At 42.5% G+C, this 26,918-nt stretch overlaps 1 protein-coding gene and 1 long non-coding RNA gene across 29 annotated transcripts in view; one reads left to right on the top strand and one right to left on the bottom strand.

The window, feature by feature from the left end:
• Window positions 1-26,918, top strand: part of NRXN3 (neurexin 3) — a 1,580,128-nt gene that overhangs the window by 236,906 nt on the left and 1,316,304 nt on the right. The gene's annotated exons all lie outside the window — the stretch shown is intronic.
• LOC311602787 lies at window positions 15,536-22,792 on the bottom strand. Its single transcript, XR_014780851.1, has 3 exons — window positions 22,717-22,792; window positions 18,346-18,418; window positions 15,536-16,049 (listed from the first exon to the last, which is right to left on the bottom strand). It is a non-coding gene; the product is annotated as an uncharacterized lncRNA (long non-coding RNA).

Genomic DNA, 26,918 nt, shown 5'->3' with positions numbered 1-26,918 from the left:
TACTTAGATCACAGTAGGTACTCAGTAAATGTATGTTGATGGGCTAGTAGTACCAAAAATCTATTACTTTGGCATAAGCTAAAATCGGAACCCCAGGTTTTACTTAGAATGGAATAATATAATGCCCATTAGAATTATGAAGAAATACGTTCTGCTAAATCATAGAATGATCCCTTCAGGTGGATTTTTTTTTTTTATCAACAAACCTTCCTTCCCATCTCTCTCTTTATCTCATTATTAACTACATAGTGACGTAGAATTTCAGGTATTTTATAAGACAGATTTCATGAAAGATAATATCACAGGATACAGAAATGAAAAAAGCTATAGCCTTCATGCAATAGTTGGTTTCGCGTGTTTCTGCAGTAACATGGGTGCTGAAATATAAGGCTGCGCACACTTTTCATTTAAACAGCCATTTCTACTCCCTTTTCTGACAACCTCATGCTTGATGCTGTCAACAGGGAAAGAAGTGAGATGGGTAGCTTTGCCTTCTTTGCATCTTAATGAAGAAAAATAATCGGGGGTCGGGGGGAGGTAGGTAACCCTCACACAGGCAATTGAGTAATGCAGGGTGCCTGAACGTTTTGCCTCTGGGAGGCAATATGGAGATGACTGGGTGACCCTTACCCATTCCTTAGGCTGGGCCTCTCTGAGAGCTGTGCAGTGCTTGCCTTACTCCCCATTGCTGTTTGGAACAGAATCAGAAAATGCATGGCCTCCCTTTCCATTGTGCTTAATAAAATATTCTATTATTTTCTCAGCTACTAAAATATTCTATCACCACTGATCAGAGCCTCTTTGGTTCAGAGTGTTTGCCGCGGGTTGTAGCATACACCCAAGCTCCATAGGCTGCCTGAAGCTTGAGTCCCCTTTAATAGTGGATGCTTAGGAATGGAGTTGTGGGTTCTAGCTATCTTGTAAGTTCTTGCAACTGTGAAGGCTGTGAGGCTGCCTGAGAGCTGAGGATAGGGGTGGGGCTGGGGGGTTGGGGTTCTGGGCTCAGCTCCTGTTTCAACCTCTGACTTTGATAAGGGGGTAGGTATATTCGCTCATTCAATCCACACAAATAGACAATAGAGTTCTTGGCATATTCAGAGTGAAATACCATGTCCTCCCTTCCTCCTTCCTTCCCTCCCTCCCTCCCCCACATTCTGAAATAGGATTTCATGTAGCGTAGGCTGCCTTCCAAAGCCCTGTCTAGTCAAGGGTGGCCTGAGACTGAGAATTATTAACTCTCTTCCCTTCAACCCCTGAGTACTGGGATTTACAGACATGGGCCGACCCACCCCTAGTTTTATGCAGTGCCGGGCACTGATTGAACCCAGGACTTCCTGCATGTTAGCTTAGCACTCTACCAACTGAGACACACCCCCGGCCTCAGTGCTAGTCCACCTTTTCCCCCTACCAGGTAGGGGACTGTGTATCCCACCTAGGGAGTGCTGTCTCATTTATTTTTCTTGGGACAGATAGAAGCTTCATCCTCTTTCACAGAGGAGAAAACCAAGGGTCATGCATCATCTTACGCTTCTTTCCTAAGACTGCACAGCTAGAGAGTGGGTGGATCCAGATAGAAACCATTTGCTTCAACTGTATTGCAAGTGTCTATGGAAAGACACATTTGGGATGGATTCTTTATGAGATGATGTGTGTTTGGCTAGGGAAAGTACCCCATGGAAGAGTAAGAATACAAATACGCTTTGAAAGACTGACAGATAATAAAAAGCTGGAAGTGTCTTTAGCAAGGCAGGTGGTTGTTATTGGTTCATGTAACTGAGATTAATGTCACCATGTGTCACTTGCTGTGTTGGCTTTGTCATTAGGCTTTACCTACTGCTCTCTAGACCAGTGGTTCTCAATCTTCCTAATGCAGTGACCCTTTAATACAGTTCTTCGTGTTCTGGTGACCCCCAATCATAAAATCATTTTTTGTTGCCACTTCATAACTAGAATTTTGCTACTGTGTGAATTGTAATGTAATTATCTCTGTTTTCCGATGCTCTTAGGTGATAGGGTCATTGACTTCCTCAAAGGAGTTGCAACCCACAAGCTGAGAACCACTGTTCTGGACCCTGCAGCTCACAGCTGTAGGATGACTGCAGTATACACACACACACACACACACACACACACACAGACACACACACACACACACACACACACACACACACATTCTAGGGTTCATTTTTTTTTCATATTTGCCTCAGCCATGTTAGTGGGAAATAGAAGATAAAAGATTTTTCAACGCCCTTTTTCTGAAGTATATAGTTGAGACTAGTGGAAAAGAGATTTCTCCAGAGGAAAAGCAAGATGGGAAAAGCTCCTTTTCCGAGATGGATTCTCGGTAGCTCCTCCACAACCTCTAGCAGAGAACTGAGTTGAGTATGATAGCAAAAACAGAAAGTCTCAGAGATGAGCAGCTGGGGTTGGAGGAGATCTGGATCAGGAAAGTCAAATAGTCAGCAAATTCTACTTACCAAAATATCTGACCCTAAAGCGATATTGCCACAGCTAGATAGCTCCATCTTGGACCCCAGAGATTTTTTTTAAAAAAATAATGAGTTAGAAACCAATGTAGCCAACAGGTTGGGTCCATATTACTGGAAATGATTGACTATTCTTTCCATGAATGCTCCTGAGATGCCTTCCTTCCAATCTGAAGCTACACAAGATCTGTACCACAGTGACCTATTCATGCCCTGGTATAACTGCTCACCACTGTTCATACAGAAATAAAGAGAAGGCCCCAGGCTTGAGAGCCTGATGCATTGTCCTAAGGCTATAGCTACTTATAGTTTCTCTTCCCCTCTACCAACCAATGTCTACGTTGTCCCAAGGGCTTCTGATGTCAGGAGTAGGGAGTAATAGTTTAGTTCTCAAAAACAGAGTTCTTATATTTTTTATTCTTTCTTAGATACAGGAATAGGTAAGAAGAAAGGATTCTATGCTGGAAGTAGTCAAGACATATAGATTCAGTCTGAGTCCTGTGTAGATAGTCCCCTATTGGACTTAATGTCCTTTTTTTTTTTTTTTTCCTGATACTGAGCCTCAACACAGGTTTTCCTCCCCATCTTCTTTCTTCAGGGAGAATTGTTTTACTGTCAGGCTTTGTTACTCTAGCAGAGTTATCCAGCGTTGTGCTTTGGAGGGCTGTTTCTGCCTGTTTGAGTCAAATTAGATGTAGCAGGTGCAAAGGGCTAAAGGAGACTCGGCGGTTGATAGAATTACAGCCTGGAATTTGTGGGGGCATTTGGACTCTTGCATGTTGACCCTTTGAGTCCTGTACTGAAGTGATTGCTCAGCAGGCCTCAGCCTGTGCTGTATCCTTAGTCATGTCTCGGAATAATCCTCCTAGCAGGGCTTCTCCTCTGTCTTTTCTGCTGTTTGGCACCCCTGAGCTTCTTTTACACGTCCTACCAGTCAAGCACAGCTTATTAATTTTATATCCAAATTCCTATTAAACCCATACCACCTTATTTATCCTCAGTGTTCAGATGCTATGTTCTGCCTTACTGGACTTTGAAATGTTTTTAATTTAATTTTTGACAATTTCATACATGTATGTGATATGCTGTGGACACATTCACCCCATCACTTCCTTTTATCCACATTTCACTCCTAAAGACATCCTTTTAAAATACCAAGTAGTCTCATTATTGCTGTCATGTGAGTATGTGCACGTGTGTGTGTGTCTGTGTATGTGTGTGTACAGGTTGCCATAGATATCCTCAAGAAATGGTTGTTGGGTGAATGCAGAATAAAATCACGACACAGATGATTGAACTGCCAACCCTCTGCTGTCTTTGAGATAAACACAAATTTATTATTTCTCTGAACAGTTATGGGACCAAATGATGTTTTCCTACTTTCAGCTTATCACGTGGCCGTGGTCATCTTCTTTGTGTCTCACAGACAGTTGAACAGGTACTTGGCAACCAAACTGTTTGTATCCACATGGAGGACCATCCTCCAGTCTTGCCACATTCTTCCCCATGCTTCTCAAAGGGCTCATTTTATCAGCCTCATTTTGGCAGCCTCTGGGAAACCTGATCTGAGCCTGAGCAATGCTAGAAGTGCCTGCTTAACAGCTTGGCAGGGAGGAGAGGCAATTGAATTACCTGCTTACACTTCTGATCTCCCAAGCTTATGTCAGAACAAGAAGATAATAGAAGAAATTGTTAACACTGCTTGGGACTAGGGAGTCCACACAGTGGAGAGATTTATCACATGAAAATGCTTGCTCTCTCTCTGAAGGTGAATCTCTTTCTCCATCGCAACTGCCTACTTCTCCTCATTGCCCCAGCAACAAATCTCCCTTTACAGTATCTTTACTTGGTGCATTTGCTCTGGAAACAGAAACACCTAGCCGGCAGCTCACAGTTCATGGCCAACTTGATGGCAGTCCAGGGCTTGAAAAACAGTCCTATTACCGAGGAGCTGATTTTAGGGACTGCCAGACAACTCTATGCTCAGAAGATTCTCCCCCGTGTGATTGCTTTCAAAGCAGGAAGGCCAGGGAATTCCTGATGGGGTTTTTTTCACTGTTTGCTGGTGGTCTGGAAAAAAAATGCTTTGAGCCTAAAACCTAAGGCAGGTTAAGGATGGAGGTTTCTGTGGGTTGGCAGTACATCTCAGGTTGAGAATTGTTCCCTTAATGGCTCCTACCCAGTTTATTTACTTACAAATTTTTAATAGAAACCACCCAAATAAGGGTGGTCAAATGTCCTCTCCCAGAATGTCCCTACTCAGAGCTTCAATTTCCCCATTAGAGGCCTATTCCTAACACTGCTAGACGAAACATAACTGTATAAATAGTTTTACAGGACCCCTGTCAAGGGTCACTTGTTCATTCAAAGGAAAGTAACTCACATCATTTACCACTGTGGAGCTCAGAGCCATGAGAATGAGAATGCTCTGTGACACACCTGTCAGTCCCTGTCCCTTGTACTTGTGTGTAAGCCAGTGTGTTGACCCAGCAGCCCGTGAAACTCATCCTCATTTTGTAAGAGAGGGCACTGGGACCCTATGCTGTTAAGTGTCTCTCTTAAAGTCAAATAGTTAATAAGTGCGGAATTCAGAGATGACTTTTTTGAGTTAACATGCATCAGGCCCCTTGAGAGTTGGGACAAGCCATGGCTTGTTGGGATGGAGAGATATGTGTAACCCTAACTGTGCCCACCATCGTCACAGTAGCCTTTGGGAACTCAGCATCTTCTTCTCTACTCAGTTGAGTTGTTCCTGCGAAAGAACTCAGGTTCCTAATATCTTCATATGGAATTGGCATTCACGTGTTTGGTGCCTGAGAGGGGAAGAAAGGAACATGGGGATGTAGGTGACATTTAAAATGATATGGGCCTGCCTCTTGGTTTCCAAAAGGATTTCTTGATTTTTCTCAGATGCAGAAAGGCAAATAGTCAAGGGGATGGCACAGAGGCAGAGGGAGACTGTAAGAAAGGTAGACTATGGTCTCTATCATTTCCCTGGGCATTATGACCTTGCGGCCTTTCACTTGCAGCACTCTGGAATAGTCCCAAAGGAGTTTTAGAGGGTTCCCTAAGGAGGACGCTTAGGAGCAGCTCTGGATGTAAAATGTAGCTTGATCTGAGGTCTTTTGCAATGTCATTATGCCTCATGGTTCTGCCCCTCCCTTGCATAATGACCACAAGATCGATGCTACAGTACCATGCATTTCTTGGTGGGATGATAGGACTATTTCTTTCCCAAGTAATTTTTTAAAAAGAGTCTTGAGTTGCTCTGTTGATGGTCCTCTGAAGTTGCCTATCTATATCTAGAGCTGTCATTGTGCCCATAGAAATAACTAGCTTAGACCAATGGCTATAAAGATGGAGTAAGAATGGGGAAACTGTTGATCCCCCAGGGATTTTTTTCTTTTTTAAAAATATATTTTATTTATTTATTCATATTGCATCTCAATTGTTATCCCATCCCTTGTATCCTCCCATTCCTCCCTCCCTCCCATTTTCCCTTTACTCCTCTCCTCTATGACTGTGACTGAGGGGGACCTCTTCCCCCTGTATATGCTCATAGGATATCAAGTCTTTTCTTAGTAGCCTGCTATCCTTCCTCTGAGTGCCACCAGGCCTAAGATATTCAGTATGCCATAGAAACAGGTAGTAAAATCCTTCAAGAGAAACTTGTCAAGTGATGACCAATATTCCAATAGAGCAGTAGTTCTCCACCTTCCTAATGCTGTGACACTTTAATAGAGCCTCTCATGTTGTGGCGACCTCTACCATAAAATTATTTCATTGTTCCTTCATAACTGTAATTTTGTTACTGTTGTGAATTATAATGTAACTATCTGATCTGCAGGCTAGCTGATACTTGATTCCTGTGAAAGGGTCATTCAACCCCAAGGGGTCGTGAACCACAGACTGAGAAGTCTTCTTATTCGTCAATATTTTCACTCTGTTTTCAGTAATATGTCAATGGGCTTCAAAAATTAAAGAATAAGAAATAATAGATGGAACAAAAGACCTACAAAATATAAGCTAGCATTTTTGTTTTTATATAAAATTATTTAAATAACTATTTGTGAAATTAAATCATAAGTAAATTTATTCACCTCCAGATACATAAACTATAGCAACTATGCATGCTAACAAGATAGCCTGTGTGTGGTTTCAGCACTTGCATACACACTGGTTTCTGCAAAGGCTCTTAAGTTCCTTTATTTCTGAGTTGGAGTTCTTATTCAGAGCAGAGGGACTAAGCACATCTCTGGTCCTACAGATGGTGCTGGTCGGGTGTCAGCATATGGGAAGCTATGTGGGTGGAGAAGCTGGTGTCAGGAAGGCTGTGTTGGAACATTGGACTCAAATCAAAGGCGGAGTCTTAAGGCATCAGTTGCTGAAGGGAAAACCTCCTTTCCTGAAAGATGCAGAACTCAGGCTGTGATGATGAAGAGACTTAAATGCTATTGTACACTGTCTTGAGGGACAGTCAAAGGGCCAGCAGTAGGAGAGTCAGAGTGCTTTCAAGTGATGTCTCCCCTTACCTATGCAAAAGACAGCTGGGTGGAGAAAGCTCATATTTCTTAGTTGGGTGGCCTGGGGTGATTTGCTTATACGTGCATGCTTAGATTGCCCAACTGATAAAAGTCAATACCAGAGATCCCGTAAGATAATGTGATATGAAGCCAGTACCAGCTTCCCACAGGGAGAAGCCTAGTAAAGCTTAGTTTCAATGGTCTTCTCCCAGCCTGTAAGTGCTGGTCTAGACGCTCAGCTACAAATTTCCTAGGCACTCAACACATGCCTTTAGAACGATAAGCATGGTTGATAACGCGTGACCGAAGTTAACTTGCTATCCATGTACATTTTAAAATGAATTTGATCACTTGCACCTTATCACAGAAAAGCAATTGCAACTAGACACATTCCCACCTTCCCTTGATGCAGTGCTGATCCTGGGTGAGAGACATTTGTGACAGGATTCCCTGCTCTGCCCCCAGCTCACAGTCTCATTTGGGGAAGGGGATTAAACTTAGCTCAGTGCCTTGGTTCGTAAATGATGATATACTGCCTTCCTACAAAGTTCTTGTGAGGACTTGAGATGGCTCAGTATAGAAAGTGGCTCTGTTCATATCTGTACATGGTCAGGGCCCCAGTATTTAAGCTTTAAAATTTAAAGCATATCTTGCATGCATGGCGGTCTCTGGAAGGCTGTGGTCTCAGAAAGCCTTGCCTGCTCATACAAATGCATGTCAAATCAAAGTCCACCAGAGTGCTCCCGTAGTGGCTCCCCTAAGTACCAGACCAAGGCAGTGGTTCTCTTGTTCTTTGGAGTGGAGGGATGCCTCTTTGATTTACTTGCTGAAGGGAATCTTTACTTTGGATGGGAGGTTGGATTTCATGGGCCTCGCTGGTTGTTTGCCAGCTCTAAGATTCTATGTATTCCTGATCCTTATCTATTGAGAAAAACTTATTTATAATTACTTTATAATTGGCTCATGTTATTTACTCATATCTACTTCTTTTCTTATTAGAAACAATAGGACAATACTCATTGATTTCCTTGACATTGGATTGGAATCATATAACCAACCATAGCCAATGAATTATGACCCAATATGATATATGTAACTACTGATGAGAATATGGTGCTAACATGTGGATTGTGGCAAAGCCACTGTACATTCAATATGGTGGCTGCTCAGTTTGGGTCCTGAGGTGTTTGGGCAACATATATAATAGTGTAAGGAAGAGATAATTTTGATTGACGCACTGAAGCACTTAGATTTTGAAGGTGTATTCTTAATGTTCTGCAACTTAACCTACATTCATGATACACTGTGTTTGGTCCAAGATAGTAGCTGATGTTGATTTGGTGCTTTTGTTGAAGTAGGCAAGCATTTGTTTACATTTTGAAATAGCTCTCTAGGACATGTGTTTCACTATTTGTGAAGATTCATTTATTTAGTGTGTGTATGTGTGAGTGCCTATATGTAAACATGTTCATGAGCCATTTGTGTCATGTGTATGTGTCTGGCACCCAAGGAAGGCATCAGATCTTTGGAACTGGTGTTGGAAGCAGTTGGAAGCTGCCTGATGCCAGTGCTGGGATCCTCTTGCAAGAGCAATGAGTGCTCTTGCCTCCCTCTATATATCTTATTCTTAACCTTATATTTATATCGGATGCCGAAGTCACAGGCTTTAAGCAGATTGCCAGAGGTCTCTGAGCCAGTGAGTAGAGGAGTGGAGATACAGATAACCATTGTCTGATTTCAGAATTTGTCTTGCTAACCACTCGTCTGTAGCTGAGGTGATCAGCCAATATTTATTCTGCCTTTACCTTCTCTGGAACTGGATCCTCTCTAGTTGTATTTGTGAATAATTTCCTCCCTTGGCCATTACTCGGTAGAGTGGTGGTAAGTTTGGGAAACCAGCGGAATGACTCACTGTGGTATCTAATGCCTAGCTGATCACAGGAAATCTCTTGTTTTCTTTGCTTTGGGTGACCACAATTTAGTTTTTAAACAGTCATTTAAACCAAAATATATAATATGGCCTGGAACAAGCTTTTTCCTTCCTACTTTTGCTTGAAATAGTTCATATGATTGCACTGGGTCAGGTTTCCTAGAAGTGGAACCTCAGATAAACACTTGATTATGTGATTTGTTGGGAGAATGAGATTGGGAGAAAGTGGTGAGGAGGTGAAAGAGGAAGAGTAAGGAAAGGGAAGCCGCTAAGCTGAGCTTTGGCACCACTGAATTCTACTTCTAGTCTGATACTGTGGGGAGAGCTTGATTTGTAACAATGATGTTCTCCTGCATTGTAGCGAGGAGCTTAGCTTTTAAAGCCAGGTATCGGTTATTGGCCTTAGAGGTGACCACCCAGGTATCTTTAAGTAAAGAGGCTCTTATTGGGTAAAGCCCATCAGGAACCACTGTATCAGTCTGGGGATGGATACATCTTCCAGATAATGGAACTCTTCAAGGATGCTACGAACACATGCCACAATGTCCCAGGTCTGTGGCTCATCCTTGTTGGAGTCTTTCTTTTTCTCTGTGGGCCTGATAAGATCAAGCAACAAAACTGGAATGAAGTTTGTAGGTTATGCAATGGTGCAATGCCATTTCAGCAAGGTGACATGATTTCAAGAGCCCTAAAGTGGAATTCTCCTGTTGCTATGATATGAATGTTGTGTCTTCCCTAACTTCTTCGTTGAAACTCCACATGATCATGGCTGGAAGCAGGTTCTTAGGGAGGATTAGAATTGGATGAAATCACCAAGGTGAAGCCATCTTGATAATATTGGTGTCACATGAATAGAAAGTTATACCACCCTGCCTTTCTCTCTCTGTCTCCTTCCCTCTCATGAAGCCGTGTAGCCACATATCTAGGAGCAGGGTGCTCTCTAAGAACTAAAGATTCTGACACCCTGCTCTTGTACTTTTACTTTCCAATACCATGGGAAGCAAGTGTTTGTTGTTGGTGCTCTCTGTTATAGGAACCCAAACTAAGTCATTTGCCTTAATATTTGCATGTTCCCACTTGCATACGTAGAGAAAAATCACTTTGTTAACCCAGGTTCAAAGGGTCAGGGGAGGAAATTAGATTCAAAATGCAATCTGCAGAGTGGCAAGTATATACTGCAAGGGAGGATTGATTGTCAACCATGTTTGAGGACTGCCTCTCTTGGCTATCTTACTATAGATCATTAACAAGCAAGTGTTTCTTCCAAGGTTTCTCCCAAGAATATGAAGATGGCTGCATCTGAGATACTGATATCTACTGTGACACCCATAGCCTATAGACTGGGCTAGGGTTTTTACAGACAAGTATTCCAGAGAGTCTAGTATTTTACTCAGGCCCTGAATGAGGAGAGGCAAATTGCTATAGAAAGAAAAGTGGACCTATATGACATTTTTATTTTTGTCACCATATGAACCAAACTGAATATGAACCAGGTGGTACCCTAGTTTTAATTGTCAAGTTGATCTAGGGTTGTTAGATGATTTAATTTAACCCTTAAATGAGGGTGGTTTAACTTATATGTTTAATTAGATCATCTTCCAAGTTGCTTCCTCAAGCTCCGGTTCATCTTGCTCAGTCCACGTTGAAAGTGACTATATTGTATTTTACCACCACATTGCCGTCTTGAAGTAATAGCTGGCATACCTCCTTGGGTTTCTGCTCCTTTGCTGAATTACATCCACTAAGAGGCACTTGATCTAGGTAGGACCTTTTGCTTCTGTTCACTCACTGATGATCAGGGCCAGCTGGACAACAAGGACACTATTATTTTAGCCTTTGCAGATTAGGTCAGTTCACAGATACTTGTACTCTGGCAAAATAAGATATTTTCCCCTACTGGAATGTGGGTCAAGGTGAAATAGTATGCACTTAGAAATTTTATCAAGTGAATGATAAGTACATTGATGACAAAAGGCAAGAAATTTACATAACATAACAAAAACATAACAGACCAGGAAACAAGCACAGTGTCAATTGATCTCTTACCTAGACTCTATCCATAGCCTTGTGACTATTTTTTATTTTGTTTTGTTTTAACTACAGGTGGTCTCAAAACAATCCCTTCTGTTAGACAAAATCACCCTTAACTGATTTCCTGAGATGCAATGGTCCTAGCTTGAGGCCACAGTGGGTATTACACCTGCTGGGGTACTGTATCAGTTCTTCCATTTGGCCCACCAGATGCTCAGAGGTCTAGCTCTTACTAGCATGTGCAGCTTCTTCATCTTTGCTTATCTATTCATAAGGCTCCACACTATTGTTTGTGTCCTTCCTGTGTTGAGAACTTGGTTCACAGTTTTATGAGGCAGAGAGATTTTCATCTTCATGTTTCAGATGGGACACTGACTGAGAGGCAGAGAAACTTATTCAAGATTTCATTCATAGTAAATGGAGGAGTTGAGATATTAATGCAGGCGGTCTAATGTGTGGAGAGTGACATATTTCTTTCCAAAAATATTAACAATAATGGTTACAGTTGTTATTGAGTGCTAACTCTGTGCTGAGTTCACTGGCAAGCTCTTTATGCTAGGGGGTCATCCCTCAACAACACTTTGGGGTAACTTACTGTTAGTATATTTATTTTAATGGTTAAGACACTGGGACTTAGAGAGTCAGTCACATGATGGAGCTGACACAGCTGGCTCACATTGGATCCTGGATTCATTCTCAGGCTGAGAAGCACTTGAAGCTCAACTCCCACTTTTATTTTGGTTCAAAAGTATGTTCCACTCATCAATCCAGATTGCCCTGTCAGTAGCTAGCTGTTCTCTCTTTCCCTTCTTCTCCTTCTTCTCCTTCTCCTCCTCCTCCTCCTCCTCCTCCTCCTCCTCCTTCTTCTTCTTCTCCTTCTTTCTCTCTCTCTATCTCTCTTTCAATTTTTAGAATTTATTGTTTAAAAGTTTTATACACTTATATAATATTTATTGACCATATTTATCCAGCATTGTCTCCCCTAACTCCTCTTAGACTCCCTTCATTTCTCTCGACTTCATGTCCTCTTTTATTTTATCTTTTTAAGTTAATAATTTCTGAGATCAGTTGGTACTGCTTTTATATACATGGATATATGACTGTCCACTAGGACACAAACAACCTACCAGTGTCCATGTCCCCAAAGGAGAATGGCTCTTCCTCTTTCAATTGTAAATAGTATCTTGGATAGGAATGATGCCTTAGGAGTGAGTCCCTTTTTCCATCCAAGACAGAAATTTTTTTCGAAGACAGAATTTTGACTGCCTTGATCTCATGAAAATATTATGCAGGTAATCATAGCTCCTGTGAGTTGATGTATGCAATGGTAATGCCATACCCATTGCATTTCACAGCTGTCCTCTCCATTCAGTGCAGGAGGGGATTTGCATGCCTTCTGCCTTTTCTTCTGTGAAGTCCCTCAAGTCTTGGATAGTTGGAGGTTGATACTGATGACCTATACATAGCTGAGCACTTAGAGTTATTTATACTTGGCATTTTGACCATTTATGAGTCTCTGAATTAACTATTACCAACTATAAAGCGCATTTCTGACCATATAGCTTCTCTATATGAGAGCAGCACAAATATATGGTCATAACTTTTAATATTTAGAATGCAGCTTTATAGCATGACCATGTAGCAAAACAACAGCAGTTGGTTTTTCCCAGGGCCTATGAGCTCCTTACCCATGGGATTTAGTCAAACGATTTTTACAGTACCAGGTATGGAATGTCTCATGTGGATCAAGCCTCATATCTAACAAGAAAGTAGTTGGTTATCCCTATCACTGACATGCCACTATTACACCAGTGAGCATATCTTTGAAGCTGTTCAGTATTGTGGCATGCGGAGGCCAGATCTGATAAAGACCATTCATGTCCTTTTTTTTTCTCCCAGAAGGCTGTATAAAAGTTTCTGTCACTATGTCAAAGGACATAGCACAAAGAGAATTTCTATCTTATCCAAAAGTTAAAGCCATGCAAAAGTGAATGGTGACATGATTTCTGTGCCCTTGCTGGAGAATGTGAATTTGAAAAGCTATAATAGTAGGTCAATAAGAGCTTACAAAAGTGATCGGTTCTCAAGAGCAGATGGGTGGAACTCTGTTTCAGTATACCATAATTGAAGCCAGATCAACCTGTTACAGCACTGACCTGCATTCATTGGATTTATGATGGTGACCATAGCAATCTGATTTTCTGTAAACGTTCATTGCCATTGACAATCAGGGCTTGAAACAAGTGTGTGTGTGTGTGTGTGTGTGTGTGTGTGTGTGTGTGTGTGTGTGTGTGTATTTGATTCCTTACTCCTAATCGTACTAAATTATTTTTTATGGAAAGGAAGAATATTTGTGTGCAGAGCATTCAATTTATGCTTTTGTACACAGAAGATGGAAAAAAGAAAATGAAATGGGGTCATTTGCCCATTTGACCTGAAAGCCTGAGCAGAGAGATAATGAAGGCAAGTGGAGAATATTTTATGAGGTTAGCTTGGCTGATTGGTGGATTTCTGAACTTTTTGAAATTATGAAAACCTAGAAACATTTTTAGTCACAACCCTTGATGAATCAAGCACATTCCCATAATCTTTATACAGGAAATATAATAGAGAAAACTTAGGTTGGCTTGTAAGTAGAGATTCATGCTTACTATGTGAGTGCCAGCTATTTGAGATATGATTATTAATAACAAAGCCAGGAGGAAGTTATCGGGAGGGGTGCAATGACATTTATCTGCCCTTTTCATCATATGTATTATCTGGGTCACTATGAAATTAATGTGCACATTTTTCCACCTCGAGGCAAAACACTTACATGGCTCACCTTGTGGTGCTGTCATTTGTTGCACTTTGGAACAAATGTGCAGCCCCGAGGTGAGGATGGAAGAAAAATATGTAGGTAAAAGAGGACCTAGGAGCTCAATTAAGAATGGATATTCTCACCTAAAAACTATGAATTTCAAGATCACACATAAATGCCCACTTTGATTTAAAAAATGCCCCGTGGACCTGGGTGATGATAATTGGAAAATCCTGGGCTAGTTAGAAGAGCAAATGTCTGTTTGTTCAGTGCAGAAGACCCAAGCCCAAAGTCACAGTTCTCTTGTTAAGAAGACCATTTGAATATCCATAACGTTGTTTACAGACTATAGGCAGTGGTTCTCAACCTTTCTAATGCTGTGACCCTTTAATACAGTTCCTCATGTAGTGGTAATCCCCTAACCATCAAATTATTTGGGGGCTGTGGCATAATTGTAATTTTGCTACTGTTTGCTATTTATCATAATATAATTATCTGAGATGCAGGATGGTCTTAGGTTATCCCTGTGAAAGTGTCCTTTGACTCCTAAGGGGCTTGTGACCCACAGGTTGAGAACCACTGCTGTAGGCAGCACAGCCAGTCCTTGGTCCAGGAACTTTTGAATGGCTTATCAAAAATGAATCCAGATGGGTGCATTAGGGAAAGTGGACTGAAGTAAATGCTGGCTGTTGGTGACTTAATGAGGCCAGGTGGAAATCGGTGTATAAGCCCTGCAGAGTAGCCTCCCATCACTCCTGCCTCTAGACCCTGTCTTTAGGAGATAGGAGCACATTGCAAGAGCTTAGAGAATCTTATTGAATGATTCAAAATAATGATCAGTTAAATTCCTTGGTGCTACAACAGGAGAAGCAAAAAGACTTCAAATCTGGAATATTAGGAATGTTTCTGCTGTTTAAAAACATGTGTCTCTGAAAAGTATTTAAAATATTGGTATAAGAGGGCTGGCTGCTCTTCCAAAGGGGCCAAGAATTGATTCACATCACTCATATGATGGCTCACAACCATATGTAACTCCAGTCCCAGGGGATCTGGCAACTTTTCATGACCTTCGTGGGCACTCCACACATGTGGTACATGGACGCATATACAGGCAAAATATTTACACATAAAATAATGTAAATATTAAGTTAAAGTATGTGGGTATTAAGTAGCTAGACAGTTTGTATATAGGTATATTGTTGGCTGGTTTATGTCTGAAAAATTCTTCCTATACAGTGTTATCTTGATCTCAAGAGTATACCCAGTCCTCTCACTCTAGAAAATGTTCTCAAGAGAAACATTCAGTGGCCATATTTAAGCACTAAGTGGTGTTAATTTTCTGACTCAAACTGTTTGCAGCCAAAACTGTATGCTGGTGTCATTTTGAGTTCATGTAGCACTGGAATAGAGGCTTGGTTCTAACGCCCAGCTTACTAGCTAATGCTAGCCTCTGAACATAGGGTCAGAAGCAACTCTGCTTTCCTTCCAGGTTACTGGAGGATCATAGTAGTGATACATGCTGGGGGCGAAGTGAAGGGCTGTCCTACCTGAGTTTGCCTTTCTCTCTGGCAATGCCTCTTTGTCCTTCAATATTTGGCTCATCTGTTCATCCCTAAGTCCTTCTGGACTCTCCTATAGAACTAGGCTGTTCCTTCTATTGTCCTGCCACCTGTTAGTACTCTTCTCTTCATGCTGTTCCACATTTATTTAGGAGGGCATTAGATGAATGTGTGATTCCTCTCTTTTGCAAATTGTATGTTTGCCACTTTTGAACATCTCCTATTACTGGCATATCATAGTCTCACAGATATGTTCGGTAAATGAAGAATCTCTTCCATTCAAAGGTTTTGCATGATTTGCTGGGTAGATAGAGCTAGCATTCTGGGGTAGTCTGGGAGTTCACAATGCTAATGGGAGGGGAACTTGCTAGTAGAGTCACTGTGTTGCCTTGTTTTCCTGGGAAAGGGTATGTGATTCAATATGCCAGAGAGCCAAAGCATTCTAATATGGGCCAATCAATCCAGAAATCAATCAGTGCCCATTTATCCAGTACGGATTATGTGCCCAGCACAGTGCTGGAGGCATTAGAACTTAGAGAGAGCAGCTTTGTCTTTTTTTTTCTTCTCTTCCTTCAATGGGTTATTAAAACTGGAAGAGATAAGAAGCGGGGAGTGCTGAGGATAGAGGCTCTTGGGCTGATCATTGCCTGGTTGCTGGCCTCAGCTGTCACCACCATCACTGTTGGGCCCAGTATCTTGAAAAGCAGAGTTTGGCCATCCCTGGAAAAGGAAAATACAAAGGTGTCATCTTAAAAAGCAAACACGTTCACAAGACACCTACACAAACCGTTTGTTTATTTATCACAGGCATGGAGTAAAGAAAGCAAGCTGTTCCCAAATAGAACCGTGGAAGGAAAGGGTCAGAGCTGCCTAGCTTCTTCAGGTTTCTGCGTTTTGGAGGTTGAGACAGAAGAGCTTTGGTCTACCATAATTAGCATTTCCCCTTCTCAAATGTCACAACAACATATCTGCCTTGGAGGGTAACTTTCAACAACAAAGCCAGAAGAATTATCAGTCACATTTACATCGAAACAGGACAAAAAGAGAGGCCAGGATAGTACAGCCTGCTAGGGGAAGTGCAGGTGGGTTACAGATACACACACAGTGTGTGTATATGTGCACACACTTGTGTGTGTGTGTGTGTGTGTATGTGTAATCTATAACCAAAGCTCACATTTAAAGAGGAAAAATAACCTCTGCTTCTACAAGCCCTAGCAGGAGTTCCTCATAGCTTCCCCATGCTCATCTTTTGGGACAGTCCATCAGAGCCATCCTTGAAAGGATGGGGCCTCATCAAAGCTGAACCTGTCATCTGCTTCTCTAACGGTGTTGAGTTTATCTGTGTGAGGAGTCAGCGGGGAAAGGCAGAGAGAAGTCAGTAAATGAAGTCCAAAGGCCAAAGCCTGTTTTTAAACACTGTGACCTTAGTTACTGCAGACTCTTAGCTGTTAGTGCAAATATTTATAGGGCCCCTTGATTGCCCCTGACTCCACCAGGGCGATGCCACTGTCTGTGCTAAGATGTAATAAACCTGCATTTGTTCTTAAAAGTCCTTTCCATGTCCACTTTATTAGAACAGTTTAGTTTGAGTCTGTTAGCAAGGACTTGCTGTATCATTCTGGGAGAATCTAGGATGCTTGCAGAAGGAGGAGAGCTTTCTGCTTAAGGAAACATTTTCCCCCTGGGGGCATAAATACTTGAACAAGCTTGTACAAAAGCTGCAGGCTCTGGAGTCAGAGTATTCTAAGTGAATTCCAGGATGTGTGATTAATAATCTAGGTGGAAGAAAGGCTTAAATGTATCCCTTGGGAGGTTTTTAAATGAATTCAAGACCTCATTGGCCCAGAATGAGACCTCCCTAGAGTTCCCAGAGAGTAGATCCCCATCCTTGTCTGGGATAGAGTTGGTTAGGACTATTATGTTGTTGCTGGATCAGGCCTGCAGGGGGTGCCATAAAAAACACCATTAGAGTATGTGAGAAAGTAATATCCCACTCTCCACTCTACTGTGGAGAGTGTTCTGTCCATTGGCTAGATCTGGGTAGGGGTTTAAGGTTTACCGCCTGTATTGTCCTTGGCTGGTGCCTTAGTTTGAGTGGGACCCCTGGGCCCAAATCTGCCTATCATAATGTTCTACTTGTAGGCTTCTAGGACCCTCTGGATCCTTCTACTTTGCCATTCTCCCATGATTCTCTCATCTAGAGTCCCACTAGAATGTCCTCTCCTCTGTCTCAGTTTTCTGGTAAGTGAAGGCTTTCGTGGGACATGCCCGTTGGGCTAATATGCAGATATAAGTGAGTATATACCATTTGAGTCTTTCTGCTTCTGGGTTAACTCACTCATTATGATCATTTCTAGCTCAATCCATTTATCCACAAATTTCGGGAATTCCTTGTTTTTAATAGCTGAATAGTATACTCTGGTGCCTCACCTTTGACCATGTCCCCTGGAGGGGGAGATCTGGTGGCACTCAGAGGAAGGACAGCAGGTTACCAAGAAGAGACTTGATACCTTATGAACATATACAGGGGGAGGTAATCCCCCTCAGGAACAGTCATAGGGGAGGGGAATAAGGGGAAAATGGGGCGGGGGAGGGAAGAATGGGAGGATACAAGGGATGGGATAACCATTGAGATGTAACAAGAATAAATTAATAAAGGAGAAAAAAAAAGAAAAAAAACTACCATTCAATGCTTTCCTTCCTTGCTCTTCTGTTTTCAGTGTGACACTCTCTAGAATGGGGCGTGTGGTTTTTGTGTCACCCTGCTGGCTGGCACCTAGAGCTCAGGAAGTATCTGTACACACAACTGGAAAATTGTCAAATATGTAAGTTCCCGTCTTCCTCCCACTGTTAGTTTTGATCATTTCTTTCAGTAACCAGTTCAGTTTAATTATTTATGGGAGGACATTCATAGTGCTAGAGGAAATGTCCTATAAAGCATTCATCAAAGAGCCAGGCTTTGTAATCTGAGACATGCCTAGAGCAAAAGGATCTGGGATGATGATTCAGGTATTACCTTTGAGAGGCAGCGGGATGAGACATCGGAGTTGGTGGGGCTTGATTCACCATGCCTGACTCATGAGATGAGGCTAGAATTTGTAAAAAGTACATTTGTGAGCCATCCCAGTACCCCCACTCCCTGCCCTACGGATATACAACGAGGTGGTCATGACCATTGCTATCAATATACGATGACTGCCACTATCATCATCAAGATACAGTGGGGGAGACTGAGGCACAGGATAAAATGTTTTGCTCCATTTTCTAGAATAGTGGAGTGAATGGTTTAGATGGAAGCATCCTACCGGCATTTTTTGTTGTTGTTGTTTTTTGTTGTTTGTTTATTGGATAATATGCATCTTCTAGTTGATCATGGTCTCATGTCTTTGGCTCATCTCATCCTGCCCAGCTTTCTGAGGCTGGTTTTATGAGTTAGGCTGAACAGTAGACTCAGAAGACTATAGGAACGGTCATCACGTTGGCTTGGTAGGATAGTATCCAGTGTGTGAGGGCGAATCAGCCTCTTTCTGTCACTCCTGAGGTCTTTGGCTCAGCCAAGGCACTAGAGTTCTGAGAGTCTTATTTCTCTCCATTGTAGGCTGAGAGAGGGTTCTATTTCTCATCATGTTGTAAACATAAAAGCGAGGAGGACGTACTTGGAATGCTCCTTGGAAACAGTTGAGAGTTCTAGAAATGCTTCCAATCTCAGTTGTGGCCATTGTCTCCCTTAACGTATGACCTGGAGTTTCAATTACCCTGAGGCAAGCATTTTTAGTAGAGTTAGACATGCAGCTGCCAGGGAACAGGACTGGACCCAGGTGACATAGGTCAACCTTCCAGAAACCATTGCCGGAAAGACAGTGGCTGAAAAGCCAGCATGGCTCCACTGCCCTCCTTCCATAGACAGACCCTCCATGATCCTTCATGCTGTTCTTATACAGAGGATCTGGAGATGCTCTCAGTGGTCTTTTAAGGGCTCACTAAGGTCAGTGCATAATATTATTTCAGAAGCCTTCCCCCATCCTGTTTTTCTTCTTAGCCCCCAGCCATTCCTTACCCAGCTTCTATTAACCCGTAGCCTATGGCATTTTTAAACTTCAGGGCTCCTGTCTGGCTGGTTATTCATTTAGCTGAGAAACTGCAGCACCTAATTAATAGGAAATTAGCAGCGAATGTAACATTTGGCCCATAGTCAAGGACCAAGAGGTTATAAATACATGAGTGGCACAGGCACTTGATTCCCATATCTACAGAAGTAGAATTTTCTGTACTGTTTCAGGGGGTGTACATTGGTGGTTACTGGCAGGAGGGAGCCACCACCATCTTCTCTGAAGGTCAGCAGGACTTTCCTGGGAAGTATGAGGAGAGCTAGATCTTCCTAACTGACTCTTTTACTTTCTTCAAGTTAAATGACTTTTTAAAGGCCAGGGCAGAAAGGAAGACAGGAAGTCAGGACACAGGTTAGAGAGCACTGGAGGTTGTAGCCTGTGATGTTCCCTACAGGGTGACGTAGATGTTGGGTCCCCATAAAGATTCTCAGGACTTCCATTGTTCTAGATACTTCCACTTGACTTCTTCTGTGACTTGTGTGTAATAATTCATAATGAGTCATTAATATCCTGAGAGCCTAGACTCCTGCCATCAAGCAATTACAACAGACACAGAAGAGTATCTGTTCTTTTTACTGCTCTAAATCCATGGCCACTGAAGCCCCCTGAACAAAAGTTGAGTGAAGAAGAGAAAAGCATACAAATCTATTTAATAATTTAATTTAAGTCTCGTATGACATAGCAGACTTAGTAAAGAGATGAAGCTATCAAATGGTTTTTATGGTGGGGTCCTGAAGGATGGACAGGGTAATACAATAGAGGGTAAAGAACAGTGGAGGTGTGTTCTGTTACATACGGGGGGCACAGAGGGATTGGACCTCTCGTGGGGGCATCCTGTCACTCACTTCATGGGTAGGTCAAAAATCTAAGTTTTCTCAAACTCCTTCAAATACTTAATATGCCAAACTACCACATTTGGGGGGCCTGTGTCTTGAATCCCATCACAAGCTGTGGGAACTGGGGCCCAGAGCAGTGAGCGATCTTGCCCAAACCAGCAAGAGACAGAGCAGCTAGGATCAAAAACAAAAATTTTTATCCTTCAAGTTTGGTGGTCAGTGAAGAACTCACAGCTATGGCATTACTTCAGAAAAGACCTCAAAAACTATTCTTAATTATTAGAAAAGGAAATGACTGGGTTAGGTAAAGGGCATCTCTGGGGCTTTCTCTGGGGCTTTCTCTGGTGCTTTCTCTGGGGCTTTCTCTGGAGCCAAAAGTGTCTCCAGCCCACAGGAGGAGGAAGCAACAACTAGGAATCCGAATGGAGTCTTTCTTTAGCTTCTCTTAATTTAATTTATCTCGCTTTTCTTTTTCTCAATTTCCCCCAGCAGGGAAATAGGAATTGAACAAGGCATCTTTTCCCTTGTGAGAGTTAAAATTCTGCAGATAAAAGGACTGTTCAAATTCTCAGTGTGTTTGTTATGAGGCAAACCATAACGGGTAAGAGCAGAGAGGTGCTCAGCTCCGTGGTAAAGCTGAGCCAGGAGGAAAAGCTAGCCTGACCACATTAGGGAACAGAAAGCCCAGCGTAAGGGAAATGTTTTGCCAGCTTTATTTAAAAAAAAAAAATCGATCGAAGCCTCTTTAACACAAGCTTCTACCTGAGAACTGATATAATGAAGCCAGCATTTATGTGTTCCTGGGAGGAGGCTTTCAAAAGAAAAAAAAAAACCATAAAGGAAGTTGCCATCTTTGGGTAGGTCCCAGTAGGAGGTGATCTTAAGGGGGGAAGAAGTAACTCGTTACTGATACCACAGAACAGAAATGGACTGGAAGGCTGTGCGTGGCTTGGACCAGAAAGGACAAAGCCTCTCCTGGAAGGAAAGTGTGCCTTGCTGGAGCTATAAATCATGGCCCAGCGCGAGGACGAAGGCATCACAGATGCGCAAGCACACCCAGCTTCTCTACCTCTCCCGAGTGGCCAAGGGTATTTCCGGAGCTCCCGCTGAGGAGAAGGTGGGTCTGATCCTCCGGAGGATGGAACCAGTTCTTTGTTGCCCGTCGAGAACTTTGTCCCTCCTTGACACGCCAACTCTTCCATTTAAGAAGTTGGACTTGTTATTCAGACATGGTGGGTCAAAACTGTGTAACTGAAACAGTCAGGAGGCTGAGACAGGAGGAGCACCATGAGCTCAAGGGTAGCTTGGGTTACATTGGACATTCTCACCCAGCCTGGGCCACTTTCTGAGTTTGTAAACATACTATAAAGGGGATAATATCGGTTTAAAAATAATTAAATGAAGTAACAGTCACAAGGATGAGCATAGTCGAGAGCTGAGATTTGAGAATAATGACGGCTATTTTTGTTACACGAGTTAGAGAGTAAAATACATCACTTGGTACATGGTCACGCAATAATCAGTTCCGTCTATTTGCTAAAGGTCATATCAGCAATATTAATGTGAGGGGGAAAATCCAGATAGTTTGCCTCTCTTTGCAACTTTTCCCCCTGCCTTCCCCCTGGCGAAGTCCTGGGTCAAACACTGCCCAAGCTCCACAGCTCTATTGCGTCATCATAGGCCCAAGTGTGGTCCAGTTTCTACTCCCATTGCAGCTCCAACGTCATTCTCACTGTACTCTGTGTTATTCAGTTGTCTAGGGAGACAGGCCAAACAGTGTGTGTGTGTGTGTGTGTGTGTGTGTGTGTGTGTGTATGAGGAATGGAAGGATGGAAAGAGGGGGCTGCAGACACAGTGAGCGTGCGGAGGAGGGGGAGGGAGAGTGTAAGAGGCCAGTACTCATGGCATCTTCACAGTGTTACAGCAAGCTAGAGACCCAGGAGAGAAAATGGCATTTTTGTCTTCATGTTGACAGGCTTGAGACCCCAGGAAGAGTCAGTGTTTCAGTTTGGAGACTCTAAGGGAAGAATGGTTCTTTTTACTCAGAGAGGGCCAGCCTTTTGACCCTATCCATGCCTTTGACTCACTGGATGAGGACCGTCCACATTAGGGTAAATATATTTTACCCAGTCTACCAATTTCAATACCAATCTCACCAAAGAATACCATCACAGGAACCACCAAGACAGCGTTTCATCAATTCTGTGGTTCAGTTACATTGACACATAAGGTTAGCCTGTACACAGGCCTTATCTCTAATTCTATCTTCAAACTTTCTCTCAACCTTAAGCCTAGTCCTAAATCTAACTGGCTCTAATAATTACCATTGACTGCCTAATGTGTGCTAGATACTGTTGGTCTCTCAGCTTTTTTCTTTATGGTGGGGGAAAAAAATTCAAGCCTCGACCCTCAAACTTATTAATGAATGTATTGAATACTAACCATTAGGAAGGTCAAGATGTATCCCTGGAACATGGACTTGAAAGGTAGAAATGGTAAGCAAAGAGGTCATGTAGATAGTAATCTGATTAAAATCTGCTTTGCCATGAGCAGCTGCTTGGCACACATAGTGATGTCATTCCCGCATCACATGAAAGCATTTGTGAGTCTGGGATAGCTGGGCACAGAGAGGAAGCCCCCTGTATTTCAGGTCTTAGTGTAGAGACTAAAAATGCAGATGACGATGAGCTGAAAATGCACTGTCAGTATTCTCACTCACCCATGTAATTTTAGATCAGGTTTGTTCTTTTTACTCTATGCTTCCATCCATACGGACCACAGCCTTGCTTCAGACGTATCCTGTGTGATGACAAAGCAAGCTTCCTGATTTCTAGAAAGCCTCCTAAAAGGAGGAGGGTCAGATCAGACCCGAAACAGTGGCCCAGTGGTTCTTAACTTTAAAATCAAGGTCTCTTCTTAGACAAAGCGATCCATCCTCAGGGATAAATTCTGGGTCATGGTGACTTTAGAATTATCCCAGTACTATAGTTTTTAAGTGGTTCTGTCAATCTAGCTTCAACCTTTCATTTTATGGACTGAAACAAAATAAAACTCAAGAAGCCTACATGGCTTTGATGACTTCAAACAATAAACAAAACCAACAGCCCAAATCTCAAGACCCCCAGCCCAGTCCTCTTGTGTAGATACTTGCCTCTTCTCATCTTGATTCCTTAGATTATAGATAAAGAAGAATTGCACCACCTAGGACCCACCTTAGGACCCTCAAAATGATACTCAAGCTGAGCCCACATGCAACCTGCTTAACATCTTTCATAGCTCTGCTCTGGATCACTCTTGTTCAGAGGTAGGTGTACTGTGGCAGAAGCTATTCTCCACTAACCCGTTTGAAACAATAAGGAAATAAATCCTCATCCACAGACCTTGACCAGACAGATGAAGGTTGTGCTCATTTGGCACTGACCTTGGAAAGATTGACGACAATTGGGGAGAGACTATTTTATTACTGTGTGTGTGTGTGTGTGTGTGTGTGTGTGTGTGTGTGTGTGTGTGTGTGTGTGAACGAGAGAGAGAGAGAGAGAGAGAGAGAGAGAGAGAGAGAGAGATTTCTTCTGGGCACTTCAAGTTCATATTCATTCAGTAACATTCTGAGAAGTGTAGGTCCAGCGATTTTAGCATCTGCTCCATCCCGCTGCCTTTCTAATTCTTTAAAGATTTTTACATTTTGAGTGAACTTATGCTGAATGAATTATTTGAAAGTAGGGACTGAAATCTACCTTCAGTCCAGATCAAATGCATTTAGTCAACGCAGAAGCCACTGAAACATAGTAGTAACACAGCATGCCATATTTACTGTATGTACATATACCAAGGTACAGGGAAGATTCTACATCCAGTTAGTAGCAACTCATTTACATAACAAGGGCTTTGCCACTATGAGAAAATTAAAGTGGCTGAGTCTCACTGCTTTATCTTGATGAGCTTAAACCGAGGGGCTAGGAGGAGGAACATCCTTGAACACCCCTGCCACTCAACATGATGTCCCTGAAGATGCTTCGACAGAGGTTTAAGGGTGAGTAGATTACTGCTAGCTAAGGATGGGGGAAGTTTCTATTGATAACTTGATACTGGAAAATGAATGAGAACTTAGTAAGTGTAAACAGAAGGTAATGGAGTGAGCAAAGAAAATGGAAAGTTTGTTTTTAATACCACAGGCAAGAAAGAACACTGGGAATGAGATTGGACCCCTATAGAGCAGTGGTCCTCACATTGTGGGTCGTGACCCCTTTGGGGTCAAATGACCCTTTCACAGAGGTCAGGCATTAGACATATTGTATGTCATATATTTACATTATGATTTATAACAGTAGCAAAATTACATATGTGAAGCATCAATGAAAATACTTTTATGGTTGAGGGTTACCACAATATGATGAACTGTATTAGAGGGTAGTAGGGAGCATGAAGACGGATGAGAACCGCCGCCTTAGAATGATTGTTGAAAAAGTTCTTGCGACCAGTCCATTTCCTTAATGCTGCATATCAGAAATAGTTACAATAAAGTGATATTTGTTACCTTTGATTATGTTCTCAACAAGCATTTAATTAAATGACATCCTCTTTCCAGATTTTTCTCATGAAAATAAACATGATACTTTATCTCCACTTTGAAGACGGTGTATGGTAGATTGAACAAGAATAACTCGTTCAAACATAGGCTTATAAGTTTAAATGCTGGTTCCCCAGCTGGTGGAATGGTTTGGGAAGAGGTAGGAGGTATGGCTTTGTTGGACAAGATGTGCCACTGTGAGGCAGGCTTAGAGATTGCAAAAGTCTGAGCCATTCCCAGTTCTCTCTCTCTCCTTTCTACCTGTGGATAAGGATGTGAGCTCTCAGCTACTCCTCCAGCACCATGCCTGCCTGCCTGTGGACATGCTCCCCACCATGATGGTCATGAACTCACCCTCTGAAACTGTAAGCCCCAAGTAAACTTTATCTTCTATAGGTTGCCTTGGTCATAGTGTCTCATCACAGCAGTAGAACAGGGACTAAGACATGGGGAAACTGAGGTTGAGAGGTCAGCAGAGCTGGGATTTGAACTTAAGGCTATATTCTTTATTCCACCAGTATTTTAGCTTGGGTATTCAGGGAGATGTTGCTGTCACTGTGGTGTGGGGATTGGGAAGCGGGGATTTTAGACACACCGAGTAAGAGTTCCCTGTGAAGTGTCCAGTGAAGAGGCAAGTTTGGAATCTGCAGAGATGTCATTTGGAAGAGAAAGAGTTTTTTTTCTGAAAGCTGCCTACTAAGTTTTTGGCATTTTCTAAACACTAGTAATATTTCCTTACCTTATAGGATTTCCAGATGGGAATTCTCGCAAGTTCCCCATCAAGGCTGTTCCTTGGTGTATGTATGGTTTGCCAAACCTATCTCTTCCAAAGTTACACTCAGGTGTGTGTACATGCTGATATGTCTCAGCTGATTTTTCTTCCCAGTGTTTCTGCTGTGCTATCTCTGTTTGGCTGAAAGGGTTTTTGCAACTTCTTGTCCCCTTGTTGGCTGCCAAGGTATATTTTAGAGAAGTGTCACTGTGTTCAGCGTTGGCTAGAACGGGCTCCCTTGACCTTGTCACCATAAAGGTGAAAAAGTCTCAGTATGAGGGAAATGAAGACGTCACATTTGGCCACAAGGGATGAGGTAGGTTCTTTTCAGCAGGCGGGAAGACAAGAGGTTACCTGGCTGGGGGAAGCCCTGTGCCCAAGGACACATGACCAGCTCAGTGATGCCATCTTGTCTGGTTTCGGTCATTATCTTCTGATCCTATATTCCTCTCTTCCTTTTTAATGCATCTAACTCAAAATCTTGTTTCTAATTTTGCTTTGGCAATGATACAGTGGTTGCAATGAGACCTATCCTCCCAGTGGGGAAATTATGTATTGGGGGAGGGAAAGTCTAGGCAAAGACTCAGGGTCCATGGCTAAGAAACCAGAATTCTCATTGTGCTATAAGGAAAATCCCAGAAAAGGGATCTTTGAGGGTGGAAGTTGGTATGAATCCATCACTGTTGCCACAAACCCCACAAAACAAATGACTTAAAACATGATCCATTTCTTATCTCATGACTTTCAAAGTCTTAGCACATGGGTTTTGAAGTCATTTAGGCTTGAATGAGTCCTTGGCTGTTTGTGGTAGTTCTAATGCTCATATATTTGAATACTTGGTCTCCAGTTGGTGGAACTGTCTGGGAAAGATCAGCACATGCATCCCTGGGAGTAGGCACTGAGAGTTCAAAAGACTCATGCCATTCCCTGTTAGCTCCGCCCCCTCTGTCTCCTGCCTATGGGACAGATGTAAGCTCTCAGCTGCTTTTCCCTCACCGTGCTTGTCATGCTTCACGCCATGAGGATCATGGGCTGCCCCTCTGAATTTAAATACTTTCTTCTGTAAGTTGCCTTGGTCATGGTGCTTTCTGACAGTGGCTTAGGGGCTCACAAGGGTACCACCTTGTCTGAAATGCCTTGTTTTTGCTACTAGCTGGAGGAAATGATTTGCCCTTAAGGGGATCTTGGGGTTATGTGAGATCCACTTGCATCATCTTCTTGTACTTCGCATCTCAGCTGCCGCAGCAAACTGGGTGTCTTTAACAGCAATATTGTGTTGCCTCACAGGTCTGGGCACTGTGAGTC

The sequence above is a fragment of the Acomys minous genome (genome assembly GCF_964271855.1).
Source record: "Acomys minous genome assembly, chromosome: 8".
NCBI classification, from domain to species: domain Eukaryota; kingdom Metazoa; phylum Chordata; class Mammalia; order Rodentia; family Muridae; genus Acomys; species Acomys minous.
Note: the sequence above shows the minus strand (reverse complement) of the source record. Positions and strands in the feature narration are given on the sequence as shown.